This window comes from Pelodiscus sinensis, chromosome 6 (assembly GCF_052426305.1).
Source record: "Pelodiscus sinensis isolate ZL-2025 chromosome 6, ASM5242630v1, whole genome shotgun sequence".
In the NCBI taxonomy this organism is placed as follows: Eukaryota; Metazoa; Chordata; order Testudines; family Trionychidae; genus Pelodiscus; species Pelodiscus sinensis.
The window spans coordinates 93,155,583-93,168,170 of record NC_143057.1 but is presented as its reverse complement, the minus strand read 5'-3'; the positions used below and the strand labels follow the sequence as shown (position 1 = coordinate 93,168,170).

General features: G+C 37.8%; 1 long non-coding RNA gene across 1 annotated transcript in view; it reads left to right on the top strand.

Annotated features, from left to right (window-relative positions):
- The first annotated feature begins 838 nt into the window (after positions 1-838).
- The window catches only part of LOC112547652 (uncharacterized), a 505,643-nt gene continuing 493,893 nt past the window's right edge, over positions 839-12,588 (top strand). The window contains exon 1 of the long non-coding RNA XR_016349931.1: positions 839-1,259. This is a non-coding gene — a long non-coding RNA (uncharacterized LOC112547652). The remainder of the gene's footprint in view (positions 1,260-12,588) is intronic.

Sequence of the window (12,588 nt, the reverse complement as noted above, 5' to 3'; positions counted from 1 at the left end):
ATCCCTTATTCCTGAGCACCTGTCTAGACTGGCGCTTTTTTCCGGCAAAGCCCTGAGCCGGAAAAAAGTGGCAGCCATGTTCATGCAAATGCCGCGGGGAAAATTTAAATCCCCGCGGCATTTGCAATTCCGAAGTGTCTCATTAGCATCCCTTTTCCGGAAAAGGGTGCCAATGTAGACACAGCCTAGGTGTCTGAAAGTTGCATTTTGAATTCAGCTGGGGAAAAATAATAGTTGATACAATTACCATTAAGACTTAGAACTGAATTTCACTCTCTAAGTGTTAATATATATATAAAATCGTTCTTTTTATTTATATTTTTTATAAAAAGGACTGTTTTGGTTAGTGAAAGAGCACCTACAAGCAAATCAATGTTTAAGGATTGCTAGTTTTACATCTTAATACACAAGCAGCATTTTTGAGGGTATAATAAATGCTTCAGGGTGGTATTACAAGGACCAGGAAATATACTTTCTAAAAAGTATTCTTCCATAGTACAAACTCTTGCTCAGTCTTAAAGATCCTGTGTGGGGAAACTGGTGGGTGGGTTGGTTGGTTGGTTGATTGATTTCCACTGCAGTACACCCTGAACCTGAGCATTTGGCCTCATTGCACTAGATGCTACACACATGTATAATAAGGGAGAGTCCTTGCCTTCAGGAGATGCCAATTTAAATATACCAATCTGTCAAAGAAAGGAGTCTGTGTGGGTGAATACTACCAACCACATTTTTCAGATGGGAAATTGGAAAATTGACACAAAGAAGTAACAACTACTTCCAGCTTCAGAAATAAACCTGGGAGAAAATGTGGACACGCCCCCATTTGTGCAGAGCACCAGATCAGAGTGCATTTAGAAAGTACCTTATTACATTTCATTGGTAATTGACAGATTTGAGAGATACCAAAAGTCTGATTGAGGACAAAGTTGTTTCTTCTCACCCCCAGAGAATATTTTCTAGGGTTAAGGCAGTATAGGTATTTAGTTTTAAAGTTACTGCAGATACTTTCTCCAATAGTTCATATCCTGCTGGAACAACTCCACTTTGAACAGGTGTTTATTTCTGGCACAAATGGTGTTTGACTCTGAGCCTCATACTTAGAGATTTTGGAAGGCCCACCCGCACCTGTGCAAAATCAAGTGAAATTAGTCCACTAACAATAATCTTCCTCCACAACAACTTTGGAGCTTGAGTCAGAGCCCCTGTAATATCTGCATTTTTGAATCAAGTTTTTCCCCTTTTTGAGAGAAATACTGGTAAGTAAGCTTCTGAAATACTTTTAAAATAGTCTTCTTCATGTCTCTCTTTTTCTCCCTAGGAACATTTGTGTGAAAAATGGGTTATTTGTTCCCTAGAATTTTATTTGCTCTTTTTTTGTCACTGTAAGTTATGATCCTTTTTTTGTGATCTAATCATCTCCAAATAATTTGTTGTTTGTTATTTGTAAGCTCCAATGCTGTACTTGTACAAAACTCAAAAATGAAGACTCCTTGTCCCTAAAGAAATTATAGTTAAAGCCAGCACAGGTCTTGAAAAAACTTACATATGAGCTACAATTTATGCACTGTGTGTAGGCCCGCACCTCCACTGGAAAATGCACAAAGCATAAAGTTAAGCATTTGTATAACAGCACTAGACTAGAAGACAGGATGCGGTAGCAGACTCAGAGCAGGGAACAAACAGATATATTTTAATACTTCATACTTATTAATACATGTACATGTTTATGTAACATTGAATATATGTAAATTATTTATATTTTCATTTCTTTCCTCTTATGTTTGTGAGCTTTGATTGAAAAATCAAGTCTTTCAGAGGGATTTAATTTATTGCTATTGTCATCAATTAAGGAGGAATAAACTAGCAGATAGCTCACCTCATAAAGGAAAAAAAGGACTATGCAAAGGTCCATACTAATAAAAACCAAGGGAATATAAAGCTAGAAATGCTATATACCGACAGAAAATGTATAAACATATATACAGTACACAGGCTGCTCCTCTGTAGAACATTTATAAGGTTTTTATGAGGTAGTGATAAAACTTTGAAAGACAGGAGGTTCTATAAATAGAAGTCACCAAGACATCATTTTTAAAATTCCAAACAATTTTTTTTGTAATTAATTCTTGCTCTATAGATTGCTTATAAACACTTGTTTGTATTCAATATTCTGAATTACAAGCTGGCTGTGTTTGGATTTCTGTCTGTTTCTGTTCAAACCCCATGATTTTCAGAGCTGGAGTCTGTTGTGATGCATGAGATAGCTTTGTTACTTATTTTGTGATAATACTTTATTTCTGTATTATCCGGATCCATTGTGGATATTAGTTATTTCTTTTGCTTAAGACGTACTAGCTTTCATAAACAGAATCTCTCAATTAACTTGAGAGAGTGATATGACATTACCTATTTTCAGACCCTGCTCACATAGGGGTTCCAACTTTTCATGAGACCATCCTCATGTTCTTCCAAGGTAATGCAGCAAATAAAAGTGGCATTGCTGTTTAAAGTGAGACTAATTTACATATATTTACATTATGAAAAGATGCTTACTGGAAATGTGGCATTTCATTTCTCTTTGAGATAAACAAGGACCCGAACAGGTGAAGGAAAATAGAGATCAGAAAGTTCTGTGTGTTGTATTATCTTATATCTTGGAAGTTCTTCAATACTTCCCTTGATGGGGTACCTACTAACTTTTGTGCCCTCCTCATTATTTTCTGCTAGGTAACATCAGTTCTCCAGCTAATTCATCACTATTTTCAGAAATTGCCTTTCTTATGTTTGTAATACAGAGTATCAGGAAACTGTCATTAAAAGTTTTCTAAAGAGAATGAATTACATTTCTTTGATACAGAAAATAACTATTTTTACATGTGACATAACACTTTAATGGTCACATTGCATCAGTTATAACTATAAAGGTTAGTTTTGGCAATCAGGTTTTGCATATTAATGTTTTAACATAAGCCTGTGAAAAGTGCACTCTGGAAATGTAACAGACTTGAACATATTGAGTTTAAAATAATTTGATGGGACAGATTTTTTCAGTTTACGATTTTATTGGAAATACTCAGCTGGATTCCTGGTTGAGTGATGAGACCTAAGTACTAATCAGGTGAAGGATGTGTGCGCAAAGGTGGGTGTATTGTTCATATTCATGCTTCACTGATCCTGAGCTGGTGGTTTGGTCATTCCTCCTTCAGAAAGGACAGCTGCTGGAAACCTATAGTCAAACAGTTTATAGCCAGCCTTTACTCAAGTCAGCTCTGTACACCAATCTCTTACTATTGAATCTTTAACCTCTCCTGTTCAAGAAAAATCACAGTGGCAGGTCACCTAACAAACTCAAGTCCAAGATTATCCCAATCAAAATAGTTTTTAGTAGAGAGATTATTGAGCCTGTTCTTCCCTGGAAAACTCAAGGTCAGATACTCTGTACAGAAAGGAATGAAAATATATTTATTAGCTTTTCAGCTGCTTGAGAATCCTTTTGGCAAAAAGTATAAAGGCTAATTGATCTCCGGTCAGTATTCTGGATTTAGAGTCAAATCACATTGACTGATACATTGCCATATTTTTAATAAGCGCTTTAGAATTTCAGAGTTTTGATGGCTCAGTTTAAAAAAGAAAAGGCACAAGAATGCTTTCATTAGGAATGTCTCACTGCTATTAGGAATATCCAGATATTGCATTGGAGAGACAGCTGTATCTTCCTATTGGTTCTTTACTTCATTGCTCCTTTGCACCACAAATACCATTGCTACCACCACAACTCAAACTGCCCTGAGAAGTTCCCAACATCACGGGTGCTTTTTGATGAGTTCTCATCTTACAAAAGCTTCGCTCTCTGATAAGTTTGTTAATATTTTTCTGAAAGTGCAAGCCCCATATAGTACAGTCTCTTCTCTAGAGAGACTTTAAACTAGAGTCAGCACTTGCTTATGTTTATGCTCAGGCTTAAATCTCATTGACTTCAATGGGACACAAGTGTTTTGCTGAACTGGGGCCCTAGTGAGGTACCATTATAACATAATTACATCCACTATCCCTTTCCATCCCTTTATAGATTGTCCTCTTGGCTTATGTTAGTATAAAACATAGTCCTAAGTACCATTCATGTAATAGGCACAAAGTGCAAACCCTTACTAACAATGATTGGAAATGGGAATGCTTACTTGTTCTGTGGCAGCTTACTTAAGAAACCCTCAAACTGAATTGGGTCTGTCTGTCCTTGATGGTTTACCTTGCTGTAACAGATAGTTCATTGTTTCTTTGTAGACCAAAAAAATCTGCCAAAGACACATATTTAAGAGGACTGTTAGTGCTATAAATCAAAGGGGCATTCTCTAATGCACAAGGGGCCAAACAAGTTTGGTTTGTTCCTAGGTTTGTAATTATGGGTCCTCACAACTTCATTTTCTATTTTTAAGTCTATTAATTTAGCTATATTATCTAGTCTCCCTAGCCCAGGGACTGCCACGTTCTGTAGTTATTTTTATTTGGGATGAAAGAACTTCTTGGTTTAAGCAGATTAACAGAACATATGAGGACTAAAGGAGGCCATTATAACATAGATGTAGTACTGTACTGGCTCCTGGAAGTGGGAGCACTAATTTGTGGCCTATAATGGTGAAAGGTTAATTTTTTTTTCCTCGAGGCTAAATTCAGAGGCATACATGAAGTCTTTGGGGATATTTTTTTCTCTCGCTACCATTAGCACAAAGACAAAGAGTCTGGGTAGCCCAAAGGTAAAGCAGAGGAAAGAACAAAGATTTGACAGCTGATGCAGTGATTTCCATTTACTGTTTCCCAATAGCTGTTTTGTTCATGAGCTTTTTCCAAATTCCCTATAGAGAACTGTACAGCAACCATTTGAATTATGAATTCTTTTAACGGGGCAACTAAATATTCATCTCAGTTTGCCCATTTATTGCCAGGACCAAACTAATCCATCCCAGTCGTCATACTGGGGAAAACTGTTGTTTTTACAGATGGCTGCACCATATGTCCAGGGAGCTAACTGAAGGATGTTTGATTTGATTGGAAAATAAGTAAAGCTGCACAGCTGCACTGCTTGTAAGGTCACTTTTTAGTCAGGTCTCAGTAGGGTCTCTGAAGAGAGTACAAATCTGCAGAGATCCTTAACACAAGTGATTAGAGGTTAGTAGTGTTGAGAAGGGGATTGTGCACAAAGAGAAAGATTTATTGTTGTCTTGTTTTGCCAGAAATATAGTTGCCTTTTTTGTCCACTGAGAGATGTTCTCTTGATATCTGGCCCATCTGAATTTAAAGAAGAAGAGAGACTTCTATTTCAGTGCCAATAAACTTACATTACAGTACTGAAGAACTTATCTGAAAAATTCAAACCAAGGAGATTTCCTAAAAAAAGATCATTAAGTCAAATACCAGTTCAGAATTAATGAGTTATATCTAATATCCAGACAAACTTCAAATGCTTTCATCATTGTCTAATCTCTCAGCAGGTTATAAATCCTCAAAAGCAGTGAGTTACAGCTCATGCCAGCGTCGAAAATACCCCAATAGTGCTTTCCAGTGACTCATGCCATCATCTTAAGTGTTGCTTCTCTATTAGAAATGAGTCATTTCTACTAAGGCATTATATTCTTGTCAAAATTACCAGATTACGGTGTGTATAGTGGCGTTTGTCAGATCAGTGAATCCTAGAAATGTAGGACTGGAAAGGATCTCAAGAGATCATGTAGTTTATTCCTCTGTGTTGAAATAGGATTAAATATACCTAGTTTATTCCTGACAGGTGTTTGTTTAACCTGTTTTTCAACACTTCCTGTAAAAGGGATTCCAAAGCCTCCCTTCAAAGCCTATTCCAGAATTTAACTAAGTTTATAGTTAGATATTATGGAAAACTTTCCAACCTAATCTTCTTTACTGAAATCAAGGCCAATTACATCTTGTCCTAACCATGATTAAACAAGGAAAACAATTGATCACTTTCTTTTTCATAATAGCCCTTAATGTATTTAAAAGCTATTTTTATGTAGTCTTTGGCCTTTTCCTTACTAGTGTAAACATGCCTAATTCTTTCCCCCTTTCCTTCTGGTAACGCTTTTTCAAGCTTTTATAATCTATGTAGGTCTCCTATTCACCTCTTTCTTAAAATATTGTGTGCAAAAGTAGAGAGAGTTCACCTGATGAAGCATCACCAGAACCAAGTGAAGTGGAAGAATTAGCTTCCATGTCTGAGGATTTGTCAGTCTAGATAGTGAGTTAGTGCACAGCAAGATGGGATATAGCTCTACAGTGCCATAGCATGCTGTGCATTAACTATCCATGTGGACTCTACTGCGATATTATATACATACTATTTCTAGTTTCATGTCAAGTAATGTTGGCTTAAATTGTCTGGTTGGTTGATGAGTAAAGGAGAAATGATGGCACTAGATGACCAAATGCTCAAAGAATAGAGATATGATCATTTAGTTTAGTGTGCATAGAATTCCCATGAGGCTGGAATCTGTGCTAGGTAGCTGCACTAGGACATTTGTAAAGCTATACTGCAATGTACTGATAGGCTAGCACAAAATATGTGTAATGGCTCATATCTGGCGACTCTCTTAAAGAAAATCATTGGAGTTGGATTTACTTATAGTTGCTTTGTTTATAATAGAGCCTTATCAGCCCTGTCTAACACTTAGGTACCTTATGCTGAACACAAACATGAATATTTCACAGAAAGACAAATACGATTATATTTATTAGGGCTGTCATTTAACCTGCATTAACGCCTGCGATTAACACAGGACAGGTTAACACATTAAGTTTTTTAACGAGTTAATCGCAGGTGTTAATGCTGCACTGCCCCTTTGAAGTGCCGCTCTGGCGCTTCCATGGGGCGACACAAGCGTAGCACCTTGGAAGTGCCGGAGCAGTACTTCAAAGGTGCTTTGCAATGCAGAGCCAGGGATCAGCTGGGCACTTCAGCTGATCCCTGGCTCTGCTTGCGCTGCCGCTTTGATGTGCTGTTTTGGCACTTTTAAGGGGCAGCACATTAGGAGTCGGGGATTAGTTGGGGACTCCCAGCTTCACTTCAAAAGGGCAGCGCAAGCGGAGCCAGGGATTAGCTTGAGTCCCTAGCTGATCCCCGGCTCCTAATGTGTTGCACCTTGGAAATGCTGCTGTGGCACTTCCAAGCGGCAGTGCTGCATGGAGCCCGGGATCAGCTGGGGACTCCAGCTGATCTGGGGCTCCATGCAATGCTGCCCCATTGAAGCGCCGCCACAGTGTTTCAAAGGGGAGGTGCACATGATTAATTGCACAACTAATCGTGCTGAAATTTTTTAATCGTGCGATTAATTGCAATTACACTTTTAATCGCTTGACAGCCCTAATATTTATTACTTATAATGTATTTAGTTTTATAACCATAGCACACTGGAGTCATAGTCAGAAGCCCAGATGTCATGTGCCAGGGCTGTACCAACACAGAACAAAAGCTCAATCCGTGCACGAGTATCTCAAATAAGAAGACAAGACGTATGGGGGAGTACAAGGAAACAATCATAGTAAGGATGATGGGCTGTCACTAGGCAGCAGTTCCAGCAGCCTAACCATTCTCAAGTCATTTGTAGGCATGTAATGATAATCATGCCAAAAAAAAAAAGCTATTAAAGCTCCAAAAGGTAGATATTATCAAGGAGAATTTACAGGAAGAGGGCAGTTTTATGCTTTAGGCCTGTTTTCTCTCAAACCTTTAAAGTTATTCTTTACCAAAAAATGGTATCTTTAAGCAAATGGAGAAAGGAAAATAAAAATAAATCTAAGTTTCAATGTAATATAATTTAACCATATTTACTAGGTTTCCATTTCAGTTTGAAGAAGATTAATTACATTATATTCATCAGATCTACTGGAAAAATGTGTAGCTGGCTTTGTTTGTATGTAATAATACCCATACTTTTGAGTCCTTTTGGATACTGTGACTTTTGACAGATGGATTACCAAAATAATAGTCTTACTCATTCTAATTCCTTACTATTAATTTCTTCTCTGGGGGCGACATTCTGACATCTTTACTTTAGGAGGGATCTCAATTAAGTATCAGAATCCAGTTATTATTACTGTTGTTTTGTTAACCCACTTGCTTAGATGTCATAATGCGCAGAATCAGAATTGTTCTGTTCTTCCATTTATATAAGTTATGTGATTGGATTTTTTCATCTTGGAAGATACCAGTCCAAAGGAGCAGCAGTTCCATACTATATGTAAGAAAATGGCTTTTTCTGCACCATGTCTCTAACATATAGCTTTTGGTCAGGGCCAGATTAAGACCTTTAGAGGCCCTAAGCACTGAAAAGATTATGGTGCCCCCTGCATATGTAATTCAAAATAAACAATATTATACCATAAAATCTCTCTTTTTTTTTTTTTTTTTTTTGTGCCCCTGTTTTGCTGGTGCCCTAAGCATGTGCTTAATCTGCCTATTGGGTAATCCAGCCCTGCTTTTGGTACTCTATGAAGGGGGTGTAGTCCAACAGAGATTCAGTACAGTCTTTGAGTAAATATATTTTGAGTGGATGTAGTGCATTGGTCCATGGTGCAAATTCATAAATTCATGGCGTTACAAGTAGGTTCGGCAGAATTCAGTTTTAATTAATAACTGTCAGAAATGTTCTCTTTAATCTTTTCTATCCGTGGGCAGAATATTTGTATGTGCACCCAGGCATTTGCCAATGGGAACCTCCAGTAGAAACAAAAACCTAGCAGTGGGTGCTCCGCTAATCAGCTGTGAAGCATATGAATCTCCTCCTGAGTGGCTGCATAAGTGTACAGCTTGCATGGAACACTGACTCAGTAAATGTTGATTTTAGCTGACACACTGAAATCACCAGAAAAAAATCCATCTGCAACTGCCGTTGAGCATGAAGGGATCAGTGGTCACTGGCCCCGTGGCAGTGCTAGGTGATCCCTGCAGCCCTGCTGTTATGGGATTGAGAGAGCAGGTCTGTGAAAGAGCTGGATTGGATGCCCATGTTGCTTCAGGGCTGGTGAGACCCAAGTCCTGAAGGCACAAAGTGCGGGGCAGCGGCTATGATTCTGGTGTGGCAGAGCAGAGATCCCAGTCCATGACCACATGGAGGAGAAGGTGGACAAGCCCCTGCCTTTGTCAGAGAACACCCTACTGCTGAATGACTTCTGTGGCAGTGCAGGAAGAACTCTGTAGCTCTGCTGTCATGGACCTGCTCTTTCGCTCCCAAGCTAGAGGATCTCTGCTCTTCCCCACCCAGTGCTGCCCTAACGCTAACACCAAACCTTCCCTCACACAAATGTAAAAATAAAGAAACAAATCTTAAAAATGAAAACTGGTAACAATTATTGAAAGCAGGGAAAAAATAAAAATGGAATTCTGCTAGCATGCTTACAAAACTAGCAGGGACAGGGACCATTGTAACCATCTAGTTCAAGCCCCCGTATTATACAGACAATGAGATTCCCCTGAATTAATTCCTATTTGAACTACAGCATATCTTTAGAAAAGCACCCAAACTTGATTTAAAATTTGCCAGTTATAGAAAATATCTCAGAAATCTTGGATAGATGTTCCAGTGGTTACTTACCCTCATAGTTAATATGTATTTCCAGTCTAAATTTAACTTCAGCTTCTTTGCTCTAGTTATACCTTTGTCTGCAAGATTGAAAAGCATTCTGTCATCAAATATTTGTTCTCCCTGAAGTTACTTATGGATTGATCAGTTCACTCTGTAACCTTCTTTTCCTTAAGATAAACAGATTGAGCTTCTTGAGTCTTTCACTAGAAGGCCTATTTTTCAATCCTTCATTCATTCATGTGGCTCTTTTCTGAACCATTTTCAATTTCTTGACATACTACTTTGACTGTGGAAACCAGAACTTGTCACTGTATACAATAGCTGTAATATTATCTCTCTCCTCCTAATTGCCATTCCCCTGTTTATGTAGCCAGGGATTGTATTAACCCTTTTGGCTGCATCTTCACGAGGGAGCTTATGTTCAACTGATTATCCACCAATACTCCTAAGTAGAGCAGGTCAGACGAGAGGTAACAATGCCAATTTCATTCAGTGGCTGCAGGTCCTAGGAAGCAAATTTCATTTCATTTCTGTGCATTGGTGTTTCAAGAAGAATTTTTTTTGAAATGTTTGCATGACATTTCAAAATGCCAAAATCCTGCGTTTTTCAGTAGGCACTACTTCCAATTCCTTTTCAGCCATAGCTTTATAGATGTTATTTTATATTATCCACTTGAGACCAACTTACCAAAAAATTGTTCAGCATCAGTGACCTGTCCTCTTCAAAATGTCTGTCCCTCAATCTTTGTGCCCTCTGCAAACTTCAGTAACAATTTTCTGTTTTCTCCCAGTTCATTAGTTAATTTTTTTAAGTAGTACAGAGTTAAGAACAATCCCTGAGACCCCCCAACAAGAAACATACCCATTTGATGATGATCCCTCTTTTGTTTTGCTTTTTTAATTCATGCAATGTGTGCCACATGGACTTTGTGTCATTCTAGTTTAAATAAAATGTAAAGTGGTAGCAGGTTAAATGACTTAGAGAAGTCTGTTTAGCACCACTGTTATCTTTATCAACAAAACTTGAATTCTCATCAAAAAAGATATCACATTTAGTTTGACAAGATCTATTTTCTATACACTTGTATTGATTACCATTATTTCTATTACCTATCTTCATTTCTTTATTAATCAGTGTCAGGCTGACAGGCTTTTAACTGCCCATATTATCCCATTTGCTTTTTTAAAATATTGCCCCACACATTAGGGGATTGGTCAGTGGTGAATTTGGTCTGTCAGTTTTTGATTTTACTTGAGGTGTAGCTGGGCTGAAGGAGTGCCTCCATCCTTTTAAAATTATTTTGCTTAGTTCATTTTGAAATCATGGTCTCAAGGTAGAGTTTTGATCTTGCTCTTGTATATAAAATCACATTGGATACTGAATACAAATCTCCAGTTAGTGTACCCTATTCTGGCAGCATTTGCTGATAGAGAAATCCCATTTTTCCAAAGCTGATTTATAACATCATCTCAGCTGCATGTTCTTCAAGCTTTCTATGGAATATAATAACCTTGCTTCAAGTTCCTAATAATCACATCACAACCAAGAGAACGTTTCCCTTTTAATGTTGCATCTTGAGCGTCAAGATACTTTTAGCAATAGATGTTTTTGCTCATGTCTTTCCATTCTGGTGTGTGGTTGTCTGTCGTCTTTTGGGTGCTAACTAAGAGAATAACTTAGTGGTACAGGAATTTGCTTGAAGCACAAAGACTCTCAGGAATCACAAGTTCAAATTATAACATTGGCAACTCAGAATTTCATAATTGTTGGATCTCAGTACAAATACATAAATAACACTAGGTCTCAACAAGGGATTCCTTGTACTAGAAAATGTAGAAACCCACTGCAAAAGGGCAGTGTGTGGCACATATGTGTATTTGAAATCTGAGCAGCTTAGAAGCATATGGGTCTTTGATTAGGATCTAAAGAAACAAGGTCACATTTGTTCCATAGGAACATTAGCAGTAATAATAATAATACAATATTTACAGCTGAAGAGTACAAAACACTACAAGATGAATAAGTGTTGTTATCCCTATTCCACAGTTAGGGGGGCTAGTTGGAAAATTTCAAAGTATTTCTTAATATCAATGGAAGATATTTGAAATTTCTGTAAATTATTTTTGCGGTAAAATTTTGTCCATTCTATTGACCAGCTTTACAATTCATGCACAGAGAAGCGCCCTGATTTAAGGTAACACAGAGTCAGGAATAGAGCCTAGCTCTCTTCACTCCCAGTAGAGTGATCTAACCACTAGTCACTTTATTCTCAGTGATGGCCAGTGCTTTAAAGGAGTGTGAAAATCTAGTTTTACGGAGGAGCTGTAGGAAATATTGTGACACAGGTTGGCAAAATTCTTCTCAGAGATCATGGAAATTGTGATGAGTTAAATCTGAGCCTGCTTAAACCTGGTAAATCAATTATTTGTCTTTTAATCTGGGATGAAGAGAGTCATGAACTATTATAGATACTATACTGATTTGTAGGAACTTGAAAAGGTTCTAGATACCAACAAGAATACATCCCCACGTAAAGATAAAATTTGAAACATGAAGCTTAGTGTCTCTCTGAAAGCAGTGTGAGGGGTCTATTGGAATTATACAACACTAGGGTTTGTCTAGACTGAAGCACAAAGTGGCCTTTTTTCAAAAAATCTTTACCTGCATCTAGACTGCTCCCGTGTTCTTTCGAAAGTAAAGCAAAAGAACACGGCAGTTTTTTCGACAGTGGAAAACCTCGTTTTATGAGGAACACCTTTTTTTCAAAAGTGCTCTTTCGAAAAAAGGCGCTATATAATGCAAACTGTGCATTTTCGAAAGAGAGCGTCTAGACTGTCTGGGTGCTCTCTTTCGAAAAAGCGGCTTGCTTTTTTGAAAGTACTGATTGTAGTCTAGATGCTCTTTTTCGAAAGAGGCTTTTTCAAAAGTATCTTTTGAAAAAGCCTCTTTTGAAAAAGGCATGTCGTATAGACATAGCCTATATGGGGAAAAAGGAGT